Raw genomic sequence first — 20,274 nt, 5'->3', positions numbered from 1 at the left:
AGTAGATGCAGAAAGTATCGGTCTACTTGTTTTGGACGTGATGCCTATAGATATAATCATTGCCATAGATGACGTCACGACTTTGCGCGGTTCTATCAATTGCTCGACAATAATTTGTTCACCCACCGTCTACTTGCTTTCATGAGAGAAGCCACTAGTAAACACTACGGCCCCCAGGTCTATTCACATCTATCGTTTACACCTCCACTTTTACTTTGCTTTGTTACTTTGTTGCTTTCAGTTCTCACTTGGCGAACAATCTATAAGGGATTGACAACCCCTTCATAGTGTTGGGAGCAGGTTCTTTGTGTTTGTGCAGGCTCTTTTGATACTCCTTCACTGGATCGATACCTTGGTTCTCAAACTGAGGGAAATACTTACCATCGCTACGCTACATCACCCTTTCCGCTTCGAGGGAACACCAACGCAAGGCTCCAAGGCCACGGGGGAAATCCTTTGCATATTTGCCTAGGAAGTCCCTTAAGGCGTAGCCGTAGTAGAAGGACTCCTGGTGCCGTCGACACACCTATTTCTGGCGCCATTGGAAGGTCTTTCGTTGCAGTAGCAGGCTCCTTAAAACATACCCCAACTATAAGAAATAGATTGGGCATTTTTTTACGAATAAAATAAAGCTCTTTTAAAAGAAAAAATATGAGAACCTGTTTTGAAATAAAACAAAAGAATAAAAAAATAAAAACCAGAGGGGTTGCCTCCACCTTTAATAAAATGATTTTTAAAAGGAGACAAACTTTTTATTGGGGTTAAAACTGAAATCTTTAAAGCAGCCACAAAACAAAATAAGAGAGGAGAGAAAGTTTATGTCCATGGTGCAACAAGGGTTTTGAAGTGGCTCTTGTTGCACCCACTCTCATCACACCACCAACACATTGTCACACTCGCAAGGCAGTAACACTCCAACAACAAGGAGCAACAATCAACACAGACAAAAACACAGTTGACATGATGCCATGCATGATGCCATGATGCAAACTAAATGATGATGCAACAAATAAAAATAATCACACGACGGAAATGGAAATAAAGGGGAATCTTCTAGGGCGTCGGCATCGGGCTGTCACAGTGATCGGCAAAACTCCTTATGAAGCAATTTACGGACGTAAGCCAAATGTGTCTCATCTACGGACATTCGGGTGTGTGGCACATGTGAAGACGGCGGAGCCGCATCTCTCAAAGTTTGCCGATCGTAGAACCAAGATGGTGTTCATCGGATACGAGAGGAGTTCTGGCACCAAGGCAGACCGCTTCTACAATCCACAAACCAAGCATCTACGAATTTCACGCGACGTCGTGTTTGCAGAAAACCAAGCATGGAATTGGAGCGCCGCAGCCGACGATGCTCCAAACGGTAACATATTCATGGTTGAATTTCCAACTGATGATGATGCAGGGGAGGATGTCCAGGTGGTTGGCAAGAAGCCCAACCAAGGTGACCACAATGGTAGTGATCATCATGGTGCCGACACCGACGATGATGCGCATAGGTCGCAAGGAGATAGCGACAACGCCGCACACGGCACAGGCGGAGATCTCGACGACAACATCGACAATGATTGCATAGTGACGACGACAATCAAGATGATTGTCACGGTCACGACGACTACGCTGACGACGCGGATGTCGATGACATGCCCGAGTCTCAGCCATCTTCCTCAAGTGCATCAACACTGACACAATTTGTGTCGCCTCCTTCGCAAGCCACAACGGACACCTGAGGGCCTCGTCTCTACAAGACCCTCAAGAAAGTCTACAAGTACACAAAGCCAGTTACCCTCGAGTACTCCAGACTATGTCTGTTCGGAGTTGAGGAGCCGGCGAACTTTGTAGAGGCGAGGAAAAGTCCTAGCTGGACGCGCGCCATAGATGAGGAGATAAAGGCGATTGAGAGCAATGGCATGTGGACTTTGGTAACCCGACCTCCGAACCAAAAGGAGATTGGTTTGAAGTGGGTTTACAAGTTGAAGAAGGACATGGAGGGTGCCATTGTGAAGTACAAGGCAAGACTCGTTGCAAAGGGCTACGTACAACGTCAAGGATTTGACTATGATGAGGTGTTTGCACTGGTGGCTTGACTCGAGACGGTGAGAGTGCTCCTAGCTTTGGCAGCACAAGAGGATTGGAAGGTTCATCATATGGATGTTAAATCCGCTTTCCTCAACGGTGATCAGAAGTGTACATGGAATAACTCCTCGGCTATGAGAAGAAAGGTGAAGAAGGGAAAGTTTATAAGCTCAAGAAGGCACTTTACGGGTTGAAGCAAGCGCCAAGATCTTGGAACTCAAAGTTAGACCGAAGTTTGGTCTCACTCGGGTTCAAGAGATGTCCCCTTGATCACGCAATCTATACAAAGAACTCCAAAGGCTCAAACCTGCTAGTTGGAGTTTATGTCGATGATCTGATTATCACCGGAGATAGCATACAAGAAATTGAATGTTTCAAGGCGCAAATGAAGAACAAGTTTAGCATGAGTGATCTGGGATTACTCATATATTACTTGGGCATCGAAGTGAAGCGAAGCTTCAGAGAGATTTCCCAATGTTAATCGGCCTACGCAGTCAAGTTATTGGACAAGTGTGGCATGTGAGATTGTTACGAGACACAAGTTTCAATGGACCAACGTCACAAGTTGAGCAAGCGTAGCTCAAATCCGCCGGTGGACACCACAATCTATCGAAGCATTGTGGGAAGCCTAAGATACTTGGTGCATACCCGACCTGACTTGGCTTATTCAGTCGGGATCATGAGTCGTTTCATGGAGAATCCGACAATCGAATACATGAGCGCGGTCAATCAAATCCTACGCTATGCGAAGGACACAATTAATCTTGGATGCACATACAGAAAGGGAAAGGAAGCATTGGTCCTTCATGGATATTCAGATAGCGACATGGCAGGTGATGTGGGTGACTGAAAGAGCACAAGGGCATGGTTTTCTACCTTGGCCCGAATCCGATTAGTTGGAATTCTCAAAAGCAAAAGGTGGTGGCAATGTCTTCATGCGAGGCAGAATACATAGCGGCAAGCACGGCAGCTTGTCAAGCAGTGTGGCTGAGAAGACTCCTAGCTATTCTTGCAAAGCGGGAGGTGTGGAAGGTGTCATTAAAGATTGACAACCAAGCTCCAATCTCATTGTGCAAAAATCCGGTTCATCACGAAAGGAGAAAGCACATAGATACTCGGTTCCACCACATCCGGGAGTGCATTGAAGAACGGATGACCGAGGTTCAACATGTGAACACGAAAGACCAGCTTGCAGATATTCTCACGAAGTCTCTTGGACGACAGAAGTTCTTGAAGATGCGAGAAAAAATCGGCGTCCAAACTGTAAAGTAAGGACATCATGTTTAGGGGGGTGAATGTTGGAATACGCCACGATGTCCATTCCGACTCAGGCTTGGAGCTTTCACCGAATCGTATTGCAGTACTAGGTAGCTACTAGTATATATATACGTGTATCCCCTTGTAAACAATATCATATCAAAGCAATATCGCAACAGGGACGAAGCTCTCCATTTTAGCTATCAACTCTCGCACCTCGTGTGTTGTCTCGCCTATACGTACTTACGATTGTACAGCCAGATCGATCAAAGCACAGCGTCAAGCTAGCTCACGAGAAGATCCATCCACCAGCTTGTGTGTCTGCTTTCTTGCACGTACGTAGCTAGCTGCTGGGTGATTTGATCTACGGGATCAAAAGCCAACAGAAAGGTTGGGCTTAGCCTGCAAGGAGGCCCAAAGCTAGGTGAAGGTGCACTGTGAGGAGCTTCATCAAGTGAAATATATAACCTCTGGTAAGCCTTACCTACTGCGACACGCCTTTGGTGAAATCAGGTTCGCCCAGCTGATGCAAATGTGGCATTCTTTCGATGTCTTCATGGACCTACCGAGGAGTGTGTCGGACGCCTATAGGTACTTCGTATCCCTCGAAGGTTCTGCCGCGTGGCACGCATTTTGGGCTTAGTTTGAGGTGCCTTCACATTCGTCACCCCTAAATGACTAGATGAAGCAGTTGGTAGAACTACCCCGTCTGGCGAGGCCGACCACGGAGGCTCTTTACATCAACCTGTGGCCTGGCAAGCCACTGCCAGGCTCTCTCTTTGGATTGGTACGGCGGCTTCAAGGTGCAAGCCCCATGTCCACAAGTGGAGGCATGTTGCCTACCTGGAGGGCACTCGACTAGCATATGTGTCTATGAAGATGCAGTATCCTAGTGTCAAGGTAGAGCACATGGCTGTGCGGGCAACCGATGGGAGGAATCGAGTTACCAAGAAGTTTTTATCCAAGGTGATGGAGGGTGCACGGATAACAGAGGCTTGGTGTAGCAATAATGTTTTTATAGAGTAGATATGTACTCAGTATGCCCATGCTAAGTGATGGTGTAATAAAGAGTGTGTCCTTTTATACCTTGTGCACAGACAGTAGCAACCTCTGGTCCGGCAAACCTTGCCGAGAAGATGTTGTGCTCAAGACAACATCAAGCTAACACCACACCACCAGCAAGCCTCCTTGCCGGTGAGGAAGACCTCACATCCTTCACATCCGGCAACATTTCACTACCGAGCGACCGCTCCACCTCATCAGGGTGACTGTCACCATCAATGAGGTGTCGAGCGGGCATGCTGTTAGGTAGAGATCGACGAGGCATGTGGAGGCTCCAAGGAATTACAACAACTTCAATGACACCCTTCTTGATGGCGTGGCGGGATAATAAGAGGTAGTTGGGCAAACGAGACAATAGGAAAGGCAATATTTGCCGAGGAGCAACACCAGCACGACACCTCATAGTGCATTTAATGCTCGTGTCCTAATGTGTCACGGCTACATATTTCCCACTGTAGTGTAAGTTAGCAGTTTGACCATCGTTACACTCACTATTTACCATTGTGTATTTACCATTTTAGCCACTGTGGTAACACCTTTCACCTATAAAAGGAGATCCATGGCTACCTTTACAAGGGTCGAATCCCTCCTCAATTGCATGCGTAGTAGCACTCTCGATCGTCTTGCCACGTGGTTGCGCTCCTTTTAACTTGAGTACACATATAGTCCACAAAACAATGACGTAGGATTTTACACATCAGGGCGGCCCGAACATGTCTAAACCTCAAGTATGCATTGGCTGGTGTTTCTCTTCGCGTAGGTAGATCCCCGTAGTCAAACCGCAAAGGGGCCTTGCCGGTCCCATAGATTGCCATACCTCGACACCTTTGGTGCGCCAGAGAGGGGGATCGCATACGTGAACCTTCACTAACTTTTGTGTGTCTTCATTACCTTCTTCACCGATGTCCATGGCACCCAAAAAGGCCAAGGGCGCGTAAGCGGTCACCCTTCCCATGTCCAAGCTGGCGTCATGGGTGGTTACAAGAGACGGTGATGGAGGCGAACACCGTACTTACCGTGCTGGTGAGTGTAGCCCCAACACCGCACGAAGCTCTATGAGCCATGATCCGGACCCCACTGTCGTGACGTCCAAGGACACAACGACGCCTTCCAAGGACAATGTTGTAGCAGTAGTAGCGATGACGGCGGCAAAACATCTGACGTGTCCCTTGCAAGACAACCGCGACAAGCTCCCATGGGAGGACAACATCCCCAGGCGGCGTGCGGAAAAGACTCCTCTACGTCACTCCCAAAACGCACATGACCAAGCCCATCGTCAGCCTCCTGGCGAAAACAGGCAACATACATCGCGGCTGAACCTACTACATCGCATCTCTATCACCGAAGAAATATCAATCTAGTTGGCCAAACTATATCAATAGATCATACAGAATTGTGAAGCTACCATTATCATGCACATAAGAATCATATAAGATTTCAGAGAAGACTCAAATATTTGTCATGAATAATTTGAACATAAACCCACAATTCATCGATCCCAAAAAACACACCACAAAAAAGTGAATTACATCACATGGATCAAAGTGAAGATGCGATAACCATTGTATTAAAGATCAAAAGAGAGAGAGAGATTGCCATTTAGGTACTGCCATGGACGCGTAGGTCTATGTTGAACAACAAGCACATCCTCATGAGGGCACCAAGGTTGATGTAGAGGCCCTCCGTGATTGACCCCCCTCCGACAGGGTGTCGGACCAGCTCGAGATGGCCTCCCGTTGGAACAGAGACTTGTGGCGGCATAAAATGTGTTTTGACACTCCTTGTGATGTTTTTAGGGTAGATGAGAATTTATAGGCCATAGAACAGAGTCGAGAGGACCACGAGGGAAGCACAAGCCATTAGGGCACCCCCCCAGGCCACGCCATGTTTGCTTGTGGGCCCCTCGTGGGTCCTCTAACCTTCTTTCGATGCTCGTTGCTCTTCTTTTGGTCCAGAAAACCCCCAAACAGTTTCAGGGCAATTGGACTTCGTTTGGTATGGAAAACCTGAAAAGTGAAAACACGCAGAAAACAACAACTGGCACTGGGCAGTGGGTCAATAGGTTAGTGCTAAAAATAATACAATTTGGTAAATAAATACCTCAAAAGTATCCTAGAATGATAATATATCAGCATGGAACGGTAAAACAATGAATTCTTAATTCTTGCTCATCCTCAAGCTTAATTCTTGCTCATCCTCAAGTAGGTAAATGATAAAAACATATTTTTTTATGTAACATGCTATGCATGATGTAATCTTATGCATGTATGCTCATTGAGAAACAATGAATTAATACATATTAACACAACAATACTTATAGGAATAAGCAGCAAATTATTACTTATTCAAAGTATACGATCCTCAAAGATTGTTTAACCCCCATCCATCTTTATTATATTAGCAAGGCATGGCTCCATCCTCACCACATTAATACAAATGTCAAGCACCAGAGTGTCCAAGTCGGGCAATTGGATCATACTTTTTCAATATGCATCAAATTTTTATTCTCCACGCAATACATGAGCGTGAACCATTGGACATAGCATAAAGGTGGAATAGAATATGGTGGTAGGTTTCAAAGGGGTAAAAGTGGAGAAGATAGTCCCACATCAACTAGGCATACAAACGAGCTATGGAGATGCGTGTCGATAGATATTGATGCGAGGAGTAGGGATTGCCATGCAAATGATGCACAAGAGCTATAAGTGTATGAAAGCTCCACTGAAACTAAGTGAGGTGTGCATACAACTTCCTTGCTCATGAAGACCTCGGGCATTTGAGGAAGACCGTTATCGAAATTTACAAGAAAAGTTTATGAAAAAGTGATTCGCACTAGCATATGAATGATATAACATGAGACTCTCTATATAAAGAACAAGGTGCCACTTTGGGGCACAAGTGTGGTAAAGGGTAGTAGCAAAGTCCCTTCTCTCTTTTTCTATCATTAATTTTTTTATGGTGGGCTCATCTGGCCTCCCCCATTTTTATTTCCTCATTGGGCCAATGCTCTAATAATGATGATCATCATACTTTTATTCATTTACAACTCATTGACAAATCGATATGATGAACTATGAAGCGACATGACTCCAATATGAATGCCTCTGGCAGTGTACCAGGTTGTGGAATGATCTAGCATGACATGTATTCATCATATGATGATGGTGGCTTTGCCACAAATTCAATGTCATCTCTATATGATCATGCAAAGCAATATGATGATGAATGAACTAGTCATGTGAAGTGACGATGGCATTTGCATGGCAATATATCTCGGAATGGCTATGTGAATGCCATGATAGGTAAGTATGGTGCCTGTTTTGGGGAGGATATAAAAAGGTTTATGTGCAACAGAACATGCATGTCACGGGGTTTGGATGCATCAGCGAAAGTTGCACCAATCCTCAAGGTGATAATGGGCTATGCACGGTACCGAATAGGCTAGAAAATATGAGGAGGTGAAATTGCATATGTCCATGGTGCCATATTAGTCATCAAGAACTCATATACTTATTGCAAAGTTTTATTAGTTTTATCACAAATCAAAGTACTACTCGCATGCCCGGAGGGATAGGGTTGGTAGGAGTTAACCATCGCGCGACTCCGAGTCAAAACATCACTAGGATTTCAACGAGGAATAAAAATGCTCACACATCATCACCATGCCCTTTTACTTTTTTAGATGAACTAGAAGTTTAACACCTCTTAATATCGACACCTCTATGAACTAATAGTAATGCACTCACACCATTTTCATATCACCACATCAATATTATTAACCCACAACTTCTCTATATGTGTTACATGATGTCTTTAATTATCACTCATTGAATACCCATTATTTTGATCTAGTCTTACGAACCATGCAAATTACCGTCACTATTTGTCCATCTCTCAAACAAATGAAAGTGCATGAGGAGAGCATAATATTTCTATAAAATCTACACGCCACCGTTCTCAAAAAGATATAAGTGAAGTACTAGAGAAACTGCTAAGCTCAAAAGATATAAGGAAGCACATAGAGTATTCTAAAAAATGTGATGATGTGGTATCTCTCTCAAATAGGTGTGTCCAAAAAAATGATTGTGGTAAACTGAAAGTACAAGCAAACAAAAGGAAATGACACTCCAAGCAAAACTCATATCATGTGACGAATAAAAATATAGCTCCAAGTAACATACCAATCGATTGAGACAAAAAGAGGGGATGCCTTCTAGGGCATCCCAAAGCATAGACGCTTGAGTCTTCCTAGAATATTACCTTGTGGTGCTTTGGGCATACCCAACCTTAGGTTTTTTTCTGCTCCTCAATCCTTTGTCCATCGGGACAATACCCAAAACTTGAATACTTCAATCACATAAAACTCAACAAAACTTCGTGAGATCCGTTAGTATAAGAAACATATCAAACACTTTCAGGTGTTGTTACAAGTTGATTCTTATTTTATTTTAGCATAGGGTACTATATATTAACTACTCCATTGCTTATACCCCCCTATACAATCCATATCATCATCAAAACAAGGAAACTACACATGCAAAAAGAGAATCTGACTGAAACAAAATAGTTTGTAGTAATATGTAATGAACCTATACTTGTGTGACTCCAAAAATTCTGAACAATTAGGACGACCTGAGGAATTTGTATATCAATACTGTGTAAAAGAATCATCTTAAAAAGACGTTTGAGTTGAATCAGAGAAATTGTGCACTCGACATCAAAGTTTTTTTTTTGCACCGTATCAATTCTACTAATCATGCAAATCATCCCAAAGGCTTTACTTGGAACAAACACTAATTGAAACATAAAAAAGAAATTATTACAGTAGCAAAAATCATGTTATCACAAACTATTGTGTTGCCTCCCAAAAGCGCTATTGTTTTACACCCGTAGATTTCAAAATTAGTTCCTCCAGAATTCTACTCAATATATCACCTTTATCAAAGCTAGTTGTGGCACCCAAGTGTTCAAAGGGATTTATATAATAATTTCTCACAACATTATCATCTAAGGGCTCTTCATATAGGACATGGATTGCATCACTAATAGGTTCCCTAATAGTGTTTTCTTGCCTATATTCATTAAACCCTTCATTAATTCCTTTAGCAATCCATTCAAATTTATCACAAGTGTGGAGGAACAAAGATTGTGTTAATTCTTTGGGAAGCACATTCCTCTCCATGTTCATATCAAATCCATGATAGTCATTACATTCTAACATACGCATAACATCTTTATTATGAAGGATTGCTTCTATGGGAGGACATTCAAGTTTTATGTCAAAGAAAGTAAAATTTCTTTTGCTTCACACAAAATATAATCAAATTCATGCATAAGGACAGTGATAGAAAATTCCTTAATCTCAGGATCATGCAAGTTAGGGAGTCCAAAGAATATCTTTCGAAGCATAGGATGGAGAAGCACAAATTTTCTTTCCATTTTTAATATAAGAATGGTGATCACATCCACATAACAATTTGTTTTATCAAGTATATATCCTTTAGCGAGAGGAGATGCCAATGCATACTCAAAAAATTCTTGGATGACATGCTTTCCCATAATGTTCCGACTACCCACATGATAAATTTTAGAACTCAAAGTTGTGTGAGTGTTAGTGGTAGGGATTTGATCCATAGGAGGATCATGAGTGGAATCAATAAATTTTAGTCTCGCTTCATCCAAGTCACTAGTTTTATCTTCACTAGCACTTTCAACAATAACCTTCTCAAATTCAGACATGATAGCAACTTTCAAGCAAACTAGAGAGCGAAGATGCAATCTAGTGACTAGCAAAACAAGCAAAGGTGGATTTTTTTTTATGAAACAAACTAAATATGCCAGAAAATATAAATAGGAACAAGTGAATCAAAATTTGTGTGGAGTTACTTGGTAGTTGCTGATGATCTTCCCCGACAACGTCGCCAAATATCCTTCATGATACTTTTGATCTACGTTGGGTTTTCCATGAAGATGAATGGATAATAGCAACAAATGTGGGTAAGTATTTCCCTCGGTTATGAAAGCAATGTTTATAGAGCCAATAGGAATATCAACCACAACCCTATTCAATGTTTGTGCACAAAAGAACAAACAACTTGCACCCAACACGGGCAAGAGGGTTGTCAATCCCGTTGGTCTTGTTATTTGCAAGCAAGTGAGGTGTGTAGATAGTTGTAGATAATTGTAAATTGCAAAATAAAAAGGAAACAAATAAATGGTAGCAAGGTATTGAAGGTTTTATCTTTTTTATGAATATTCCAAGGGGCAATAGCTTTCCCTAGTGGCAGCTCTCACGAAAAATAGCATACGATGGGTAAACAAATTACTACTAGGCAATTGATGAAAAAGTAGATAGTTATGCGATTTTCACGCCAATGATCATGTGTATATAGGCATCACGTACATAAAAAATAGGTCGATTCCTTCCTGCACCTATTACTATTACTCCACTCATCGACCGCTATCCAACATGCATCTAGAGTATTAAGTAAAAACAGAGTAATGCTTGGAGGAAGATGACATGATGTAGACAAACTAAACTCAAGCAATATGAATAAACCCCATCATTTTATCCTTAGTAGCATCAACACAAATACGCATCTTGTACCCTTATCTCACTGGGATATAGAAATTCGCCAGGTTGAATCTACTACAATGCACCTTTTTCGCCGAAGAAATATATGTCCAGTTGGCCAAACTATTTCAATAGATCGTAGAGAATTACGAAGCTATCATAATCATGCACATTGGAATCATATAAGATTTCAGAGAAGACTCAAATATTTATCATGAATAATCTGAACATAAACCCACAATTCATTGGATCCCAACAGACACACCGTACAAAAGTGAAGCACATTATGTGGATCAAAGCAAAGATGCGATGAACATTGTATTGAAGATCAAAAGCAAGAGAGAGATTTTCATCTAGGTACTGCCATGGACCCATAGGTCTATGGTGAACTACTCTCATATCATCGTGAGGGCAGCAAAGTTAATGTAGAGGCCCTCCATGATTGATCACCCCTCCGGCAGGGTGCCGGAATAGAGCTCTTGATGGCCTCCCATCAGAACACACACTTGCGGTCGCATAAAAAGTTCTTCGGGACTCCTTTTGATGTTTTTAGGGTCGATGAGAATTTATAGGCGAGAGAACAGAGTCAGGAGGGCCATGAGGGAGGCATAAGCCATCAGGGCGCACCCCCAGGCCACGCTTTGTTGGCTTGTGGGCCCTTCGTGGGTCCTCCAGCCTTCTTTTGATGCTCGTTGGTCTTCTTTTGGTCTAGAAAAATCACCAACTAGTTTTAGGGCAATTGGACTTTGTTTTGTATGGAAAACCAGAAAAGTAAAAAACATGCAGAAAACATCAACTGGCACTGGGCATTGGGTCAATAGGTTAGTGCTAAAAAATATAAATTGGTAAATAAATACCTCAAAAGTATCCTATAATGATAATATATCAGCATGGAACAATCAACAATTATAGATCATTGGATACGTATCAGTAGCTTCAATCTAATTCACTTAGATACAATGAGGAATATGGGTATCGATCCAACAAGGATCAAACCCAGCAACACCACCTTTAAAGTAATAATCCCCGGCATCATAACCCGCTGATTGGGCACCATAACTTTGTAACTAGTGTTCGACTCGCCCTACAACTTCCACAACGAAGACTTGATCTTCGACATTGTCCCTTTCCGCAGCGGCTATCATCCACTTGTCGGTCGAACACCGTTCGCTCGCTTTAATCTCGTCCCCCATTATGATACTTAAAGCTTATGATGTTGGGACCCAAGGGTGTTATCACTGTCAATGGTAACACTGAGCACTCACTCTGAACTGAGGAACACAAAGAGGCTCTGGCAGCCAAAGTCCAGACCGGCAATGAGGTTCCAAAGTCCCAATTCGCCACCAAGGCACGACGGGTGAACAAACGAGCCCGAGCCCTACCATAGCTCCTGGAGTCTTCCCATGCTCAACACAAATAGGGATACGCTCCCCACAACTTGGCCTCGCTATCCATAAAGTACATGCCTTTGATTCACAGTTTCATGCTCAAAATACCATGGGAAACTGTGGGACCGCCTACACAAGGACCAAGTGTTCGGCTTGACCGAGCTATGGACATATACCTCTTCAGACAATATTAGGTACCATCAAGGACCTACCCAGCAGCAAGGTAACATACTACTGAGAATGCTCAAGGCCCTCTCTCAAATAGGTCTACTCGCCGATCACTACCTCCCCTAAGGGAGCACCCCTTGGAGAGCAAAGGCACAGACCTACAACACGGCATAGTAAGGACGTAAAATCACTCGAAAAGTCTGTGTGTAAACCTTTCATATATAAGTTTATTTTTAATATAAAGTATATGTAACAGTTGCTTGGACATTTCAGATTGTACGGATAGATATCACGAAGTTCATTGGAAATAAAGACCACTTTTTACGGTCCATGGCAGTCATTTATATTGCATAGCCTTTTTCTGCTCTTCGACACCAAAACAAGCTAGTTCGATACATATTTTAGATGCGGACGGATAATCGACCGTGGGCTTGACCATAAAGCTCGCCCCAAGCATCACTCCGACACTGTTTTTTACCCTATGTGCTCGACATCTTGGATATTGCCTTATATGCATCGGTTCTGAATTATGTCTTGGGTCATCATCGAGTATATCGGCTCCTGTGTTTACCCTCTTACGTTCCACATGTTTGTCTAAAAGGGTAAATGAAGAACCACTACGATTGTACTTCTAGCTCGCCTGGTTAAGTACCTTAGTGGAGTAAGCCGAAAACTGACACTCATAATAAGCGTGAACTAGTCTACGATCCGATGACAAGTGTTAAACTAAAAATCGATGGAGGTTACACCCTGTTATACGAAGGGTTTATATTTACACAAACCAAGTGATAATGGTTTCAAGCTCACTATACCCAAACATCACAAAACATAGGGGGATAGTAACTAATCCCCACAGTCAAGCTCCTATGGCTAAGTGAAAGCAGCTACATAGTCTGATTGCCTCGTTTCCCTCTGCACTACCTCGTCCGGGCACCAAGACGTTGGCTAAGGGTAATAGTGCGGAGGCTGAAACACCCCTTGTAGCTTCTACAAGGGGGATGAAGTCGACGACTGGTAACTTTCAAACTAAAACAGCAACATGGGAGTCAAAATAAGCAAAAGCAAAGCATGATAAACCATGCAAAGCAACGACATCATAAAAACACGAGAGTTTAACTGTCATAGGATACATGCTAGTGTGTTTATTCATAAATTACATCTTTTGGGCACAACGCCTTGATCGCCCGAGCACCACCCATTATGATGGGAAAGTATTGCTTGACGTGCCTATGCTCCTTCCCAGGAGGCCGTGGTCCGGTGTCCATCTCGGTTGGCTTTATCCTCGGCCAGTGCACCATGGTCTTTGCAAAGTCCATCCGAGTTCCTTCGATGCATACGGAGTGCTTCCACACATCAATCTGGGGCGCGGCATCATGCAGCCTTTGCACCAACATGAAATAGCTGCTCGGCAGCGGCTCTGAAGGCCATAACCTGACAAAGAGGTCTTTCATGGCCGGCTCCGCAATCTTATGCAACTCCATCAAGCTGCTTCATCTGATCAGAGAGGAGGAAAGGATTCTCGGGGGATTGAAATTGTGCCCAAAACATCCTCGACTCCGCATATCCCTCCCGGGATGCAAAGTGCCTCGTCGCGTCCGTCGCACTCTTCGGAAGATCAGCAAATGTGCCTAAGGAATGCCACACTCATGTGAGCCACGTGAATCTGTTACAACCAGAAACACATTGCAGTAAGTATCGCTTGCCATCCGCAATAAGCTTGACCTCACACAACACTTTCTAGTAGCCTTGCACTTCCGCCCATGCTTGTTGGATCGCGGAGGTTAACAAGGTTAGCTCGGAGGCCTCATTCTTATTGTTTTGCTCAAGGGCCTCCATTTAGTGACGGCATCATTGAGATCCCACTGCACCTTGGCCACCCTAGCCTCGTGCTTATCACTGGTAGTTTTTGTTGATGTCAGTTCGACGGCTGCTCGTTTGGCTGCCGACTTTTGTTTGGCAGCCTCTTGCCTCGCTTTATTCATCTCAGCCTTGAGGTTCTCAACCTCTGTGGTGATAACTGCACTTGAAGTAAACACACCATGCTTAAGGATAAAACCCAAAATACTTCACTTAAATGAGGAAAATAACGATATTAAAAAGTAGTCCAGTTCGGACTTACCTTGCGCATCGTCAAACAATTTGTTGAGAAGGTCAAGCTCCTCTTTGGAGATTTTGATCTTCCGATTCATCTCCGCCAACTCCACAGCATTGGGGCTTGTTTCCAAAGACGAGGCCTACATAGCAGCTCATACGTGTCAAACTACCAAGTTATCGGATTTTGAATCAAGTGCCAGGATTTCTTCAATCACGCGAGAGTCTCTGGGTCTACGACTAACTTCAAACATTTTAGTGTTTTTTCCACACTATTTGACCCTCGCGTGAGTTTTTTCAAATTCACACAGGGCTCGGGGGCTACTATATATAAGGATTGCATATAAACTTATAAAGCAAATTTTATTTGTAAACGGGCATTACATGATTTACATTGAAGCCTTTCAAGACGCCGCCAGAAGCCTCCTTCAGTCCGCTGTCAATGGACTGGATGCTTTGTAAAACTGTACCCAAAAGAGCTTGATCAGCCCGAGCTCCTTCCGAAGACAGTCTCGGACACCCCTCCATGGTCTCTTCGGCAACCGGAGGAGGTATAGTGCACGACACGGCCCGCTCTTTGCTAGTTCGGCTCGCACGGAATTTGCCTCTCAGGCTTGATCAGTAGGGAGGATGCGCGGTGGGCTACAACATGAAAGAGATGCATGTGGTTACTAAATGAATCTCAATATTAAAAAGTGATAGAGTCTTCGTATTCATACCTTTGGGCCGGGGGCTTGACCCTTTGATTCCTTTGAGGAACCCATTCGAAATCCCAGGGCTCCTCGAAAGAGTCCAAGCTATCATGAAACAAGGCCGCATTGGCCCTGCATTGTCTTTCCGAGGTGGGAAGGGGCTGATTCCTCTCAACGTCATCTGATGCAGCCCTCTTTCTCGCTCGGAAGGAGATGCTCTCCTCCCTGTCCTCTTCCTGATTTTCCTTAAGAGCAGAAGGGCCATGGGTGTACCTGGACTTAGTATCGAGGGGTCCTCTTGAGTGGAGCCCCCGTCGGTCCTCCTTCTTCTCGTCCTTCTTCTCCTTCTTCTTCGGCACCATGTACGGGTACTCGACCAACATTTCCGTGAACTAGGCTGTCCTGGGGCCCTCTGGCAGCGGTGTCGGGCTATTAATCCATTTGGCTTTCTCTAGCCAGGTCTGCGAAAGTGGGGAAGAAAGTGGTAAATGCCTTGTTAAAAGGTAATATCCGAACACAAGAGTAAAATTTTGACATACCCCTTTAGGAGGGTGTGTGGCATCAAGGTCGATGTCTTCATCCTCGGCTGGCCAGACCTTTTGAGACTTGAACAACACCTTCCATAGCTTGTCGTGTGTGGTGCGGTAAAAACGGAGCATGGTCGGAGGGTATTTGGGCTTGTAGGACCACATCGGGGCGGCCAGTTGTTGGCAAGCTTGGAAGCGGCAAAAATGCATGGCATGAACCACATTGGTGAGCTCAAACCCATTCTCTATCAGCTTGGAGATGCACGTCTTCAGCGACTCCATCTCTGTGGTCCACCCCCAATTGAGCCCCTTCCTCACCCACGACACCAGCATCATTGGTAGTTTGGATCTGAATGTGGATGGCGATGCCTAGTCTATGACGCATAGTTCACTAATGTAAAACCACTTTTGTTGACAGATTTTAATGGTATTTATGAAGGTACCATTCGACCATTCAACACGGGGGAGCTTGCTAATCATCATCCCCCACCCTCCCCCCCCCCCCCCCGCAGTCTGCCTGCTCGCCGCTAACTACTTTCGGCTTGACATTAAAGACTTTTAGCCACAAGCCAAGTGTGTATGGACCCGTAGAAAGGCCTTGCAAACGATGATAAAGTGCGAGATGTGCAAGAAAGAATTCGGGGTAAGATCATGAAAATCTAACCCATAGAAAAACATCAAACCCCTCACAAAGGGGTGGAGCGGGGAACCGAGTCCCGGAATAAAGTGGGGGATAAATACCACCCTATCGCCTTGCTTCAGCGTGGGGATGAACTGGCCGTTCTCTGGAGCGTGATGAACTATGCTAGCCGGTAGATAGCCGGCGCGCTTCAACTCCTGGATGTCATTGTCAGTGACGTAGGAGGCCTCCCACTTGCCCTTAGAGCTAGAGCTGACCAGGGCCAAACTAGAAGAGTGGCTTGCGGAGATTGGAGGGGAGGATGAATCTGGGCGCTTGGAGCTGAGGGGATTGGGAAGGCAGAAGTAGTGCGAGATCTGAGAGGTGTATGGAGGCTCGGGTGGTTGTTTCCCTTTTATAAGTTGATGTAATACCAAGAGTCCCTTTACGGCGTCTTGGACCTTGCCACTTCCCGATATAATTGTGTTGATATGCACACGTGGGATAACCCAAATCATGAACCATATCTCTTAAAAACGGGACACCGTCTCCGTATTGATGGAACGTGCCAACGGAGAAACAACCTCAAACAGTGAATCGAGTTTTCATAACTGGTCGGTAATCGTGACCAGCCGTGGACTTTTGCTAAAAAGTAGTCAGACATTGTTCACACTCGAGCGGTTGGCCTTCAAGGCTAAGTAACACATATTGCTAAAAATTCAGGAAATCATCGGCGGCCGAACTAGGTTGGCCGAACACAAATGGGAAGAAGAAGTCGCCCCGCAAGCCAAAGACTTTAGACATGTGAAGATGATAAGGATCAAGACTATGAAATTGAAGGCTAGTTCGGGGGCTACCGAGGGAGTCCGAGAGTCTGGGACTAAGGGGTTCTCGGACTGCCGGTCTATCTCTATAGGCCGGACAAGTGGGTCGCTCTGTGACAACTATTGATGGGCCGAAGATAAAGATGACGACATATCCAAAATGGAAACCTCTGAAGCCATGGCATGGACTCCAAGTCAAGATGATAGAATCAACATGTTAATTTCCCAATGTAGCCGGTTATATGTAACCCTACGTACTCCTTGTATCTATATAAATAGAGGATTTTAGTCTGTAGACAACATCGACAAAACCATCATCTAGGGTTTAGTTCATCTGATCACGTGATAGATCGACTTTGTAATTGCCATACACTCATCAATATAATCAAGAAGGACGTAGGTTTTTACCTCTTCGAGAGGACCCGGACCTTGGTAAAAATTATCCATGTGTTCTGTGTTCCCCATTCATCCAAGATCCACAACTCGGGACCCCCTACCCGAGATCTGTTGGTTTTGACACCGACACGAACCTTGATTCTTATTGTTGTGCTTCAGGGAAAATGTTGAGCGTTGATAAGTCAAGTATTTTTTTAGCCCAAGTGCCAACATTAATATGAGAGTACATGTTCCACACTACAAATTACAACTGATGCTTTAAATGATAAATACTTGGGCCTTCTAGCAACATCGGGCTTAGATAAAAGTGAATTCTTTCAATACTTAGTTGATCACCTGATTCTCAAACTTAATGGTTGGAAGGAAAGATGTTAATCTTCAGGAGGAAAATAAGTTCTTATAAAATCGGTGGCTCAAGTTATACCAACTTATGCGATGTTAGTCTTTAAAATTCCTATTTATTTTTGCAAAGGAATCCCTAATGCAATCTCGCAACTTTGGTGGGGTGATGATGCTAACCACAAATGTGTGCACTCATTTGGTTGTTGGAACATGTGTGTCCAAAAGAAAAAAGGAGGTATGGGTTTTCGTGATATACACTCCTTCGGTTTAGCCTTCAAAACAGGCTTCATGCTTAACTGAGAACCAAGTTCATTATGTGCTACTATTCTAAAAGCAAATGGTATATGGATCTTGACCTGCTTGGTGCTACCAATAAGAATGGATCATCATATACTTGGTGAAGTATCATGGCATGTATTGATACTATTAAGAATGGACATGTTTGGTGAATTGGAGATGGATAAAGTATTGATGTATGGACTGATACTTGGATCCAACAATCATCTACGAGAAAAGTTATCACAAGGCATGGTGACCAGCTCTTAACGAAAGTGGTCGGTCTTATTGACCCTATTTCTTGTTCTTGGGATGAACTGTTAATTCGCCAAACTTTCTGAAAAGTTGATGCTGATCAGATTCTCTCTGTCCCGTTATCTTCTTACGGAATGCCAGACATTGTTTCATGGAATTTTATTAAAACTGACATGTTTACTGTAAGAAGTGATTATCATGTCCACTGGGAACGTCAATATGGATCACATTGGTAGGGGATAGTGATTTGGGAGGATCTAATACCAATGTTTTTGAGATACAGTTTGGAATTTTTTCTGTCTAGCAGAAGTTAAGATTTTCCGTTGGAAGACCCTACATGGTGATTTACCTTGCATGTCTACCTTTGGCTAAGCGACACCTAAAGATACCACCGCAATGTCCCACATGGGCGTTGAAACTGTAAAACATCTCTTGTTCGAATTCCCCAAAGTAAATGAAATCTAGCGCCTTTTGGGGGTTGGTGATTCTATCACGAAGGCATGTGCAATCGATCATGCATGTGAGGCAGTGTTGGAGTATCTCCTAAATGTCCCTGATTATGAGTTTGTTGTTCTCGATTAAGCAAGATTCAAATAGATAGTGGCGACACAACCTGGTACCTGTGGTGGGAAAGAAGGAAGTTGGTCCATGAAGAGCAGTTGAATTCGCCAAGCCAAGTTAGTATGTCAGTTCGGACCCTAGCAACATACTTCTTCACTGCAAACTCACCGAAGGCAAAGATAAAACGTGGTGGTTAGTCTAAACCAATGAAGGGACATGTCAAACTCAATGTTGACGCAACTTTTGACCTTGATTCACTCCAAGGGGAAGTTGGTGCATGGCCTGCAGTCATTAGAGATGACAAAGGTATTTCCATTGCAACATAAAATGAGAAGATTGAATTATGCTTAGATGTTTTTATGCCTGAAGTTATGGCTCCGAGATTGAGACAGAATTTAGCACGGACCATTGGTTACAATAGATTGGTTATGAATTTGGTTAATACAAATGTGATTAGTACGATGCAAGAGGGTGGGTCCTTTGATTGGTTATCAATAGACTGAATGTAGCACATGTCCATTGATCTTTCTCATGTAATTTTTGAACACTGTCCTAGAGAGGCGACTGTTGTAGCTCATGATCTAGGTATAAGAGCAAGATTTTCTATCCCTGGGATTGATGTCCTACCAACCAGACCCTCCCCCTATAGCGCCCCAACGGTCGTGTGCGCGCTCCACACCCCGCGCCGCCTGTTGTGGGTACGAGCCTGACAGTAGAGGTGAGGGGTACGTAAGGAGAGGGCAGATTCCTAACTACGGCGAGTTTGTACACACGATGTATGAGTTCAGGCCCCTCTCATGGAGGTAACAACCCTACGTCTCAGTGCTCAGGATCTCTTGTCATGTGGAATATGTGTGTTACAGGGGTGCGAACCCTTGTGCGAGAGGAGAGGGGTGCCTTATATAGAGTGCGCTATCCCTCATCAAGACCGGGCAACCAAGGGTTCGATTAGTGGAGATAAAGGTGTGTGTTACTAATAACATATGTAATAAATGTTACTTATGACGACTAGTCGAATGCCCGCTCGTTGGCCTCCTTGGAGTGGCTTCTGATCTTCTGTGGTCGACTGGCTTCTAGTTCTTCCGAGTGAAAGGCTTCGATCGAGTGAAGTGAGAAAGTCTTCGAGTGGATGTTCTACCGAGTGACCCGTGCACCGTGGCGAG

The sequence above is a fragment of the Hordeum vulgare genome, chromosome 1H, assembly GCF_904849725.1.
Source record: "Hordeum vulgare subsp. vulgare chromosome 1H, MorexV3_pseudomolecules_assembly, whole genome shotgun sequence".
Taxonomy (NCBI): domain Eukaryota; kingdom Viridiplantae; phylum Streptophyta; class Magnoliopsida; order Poales; family Poaceae; genus Hordeum; species Hordeum vulgare.
This window is presented reverse-complemented; position numbering follows the sequence as displayed.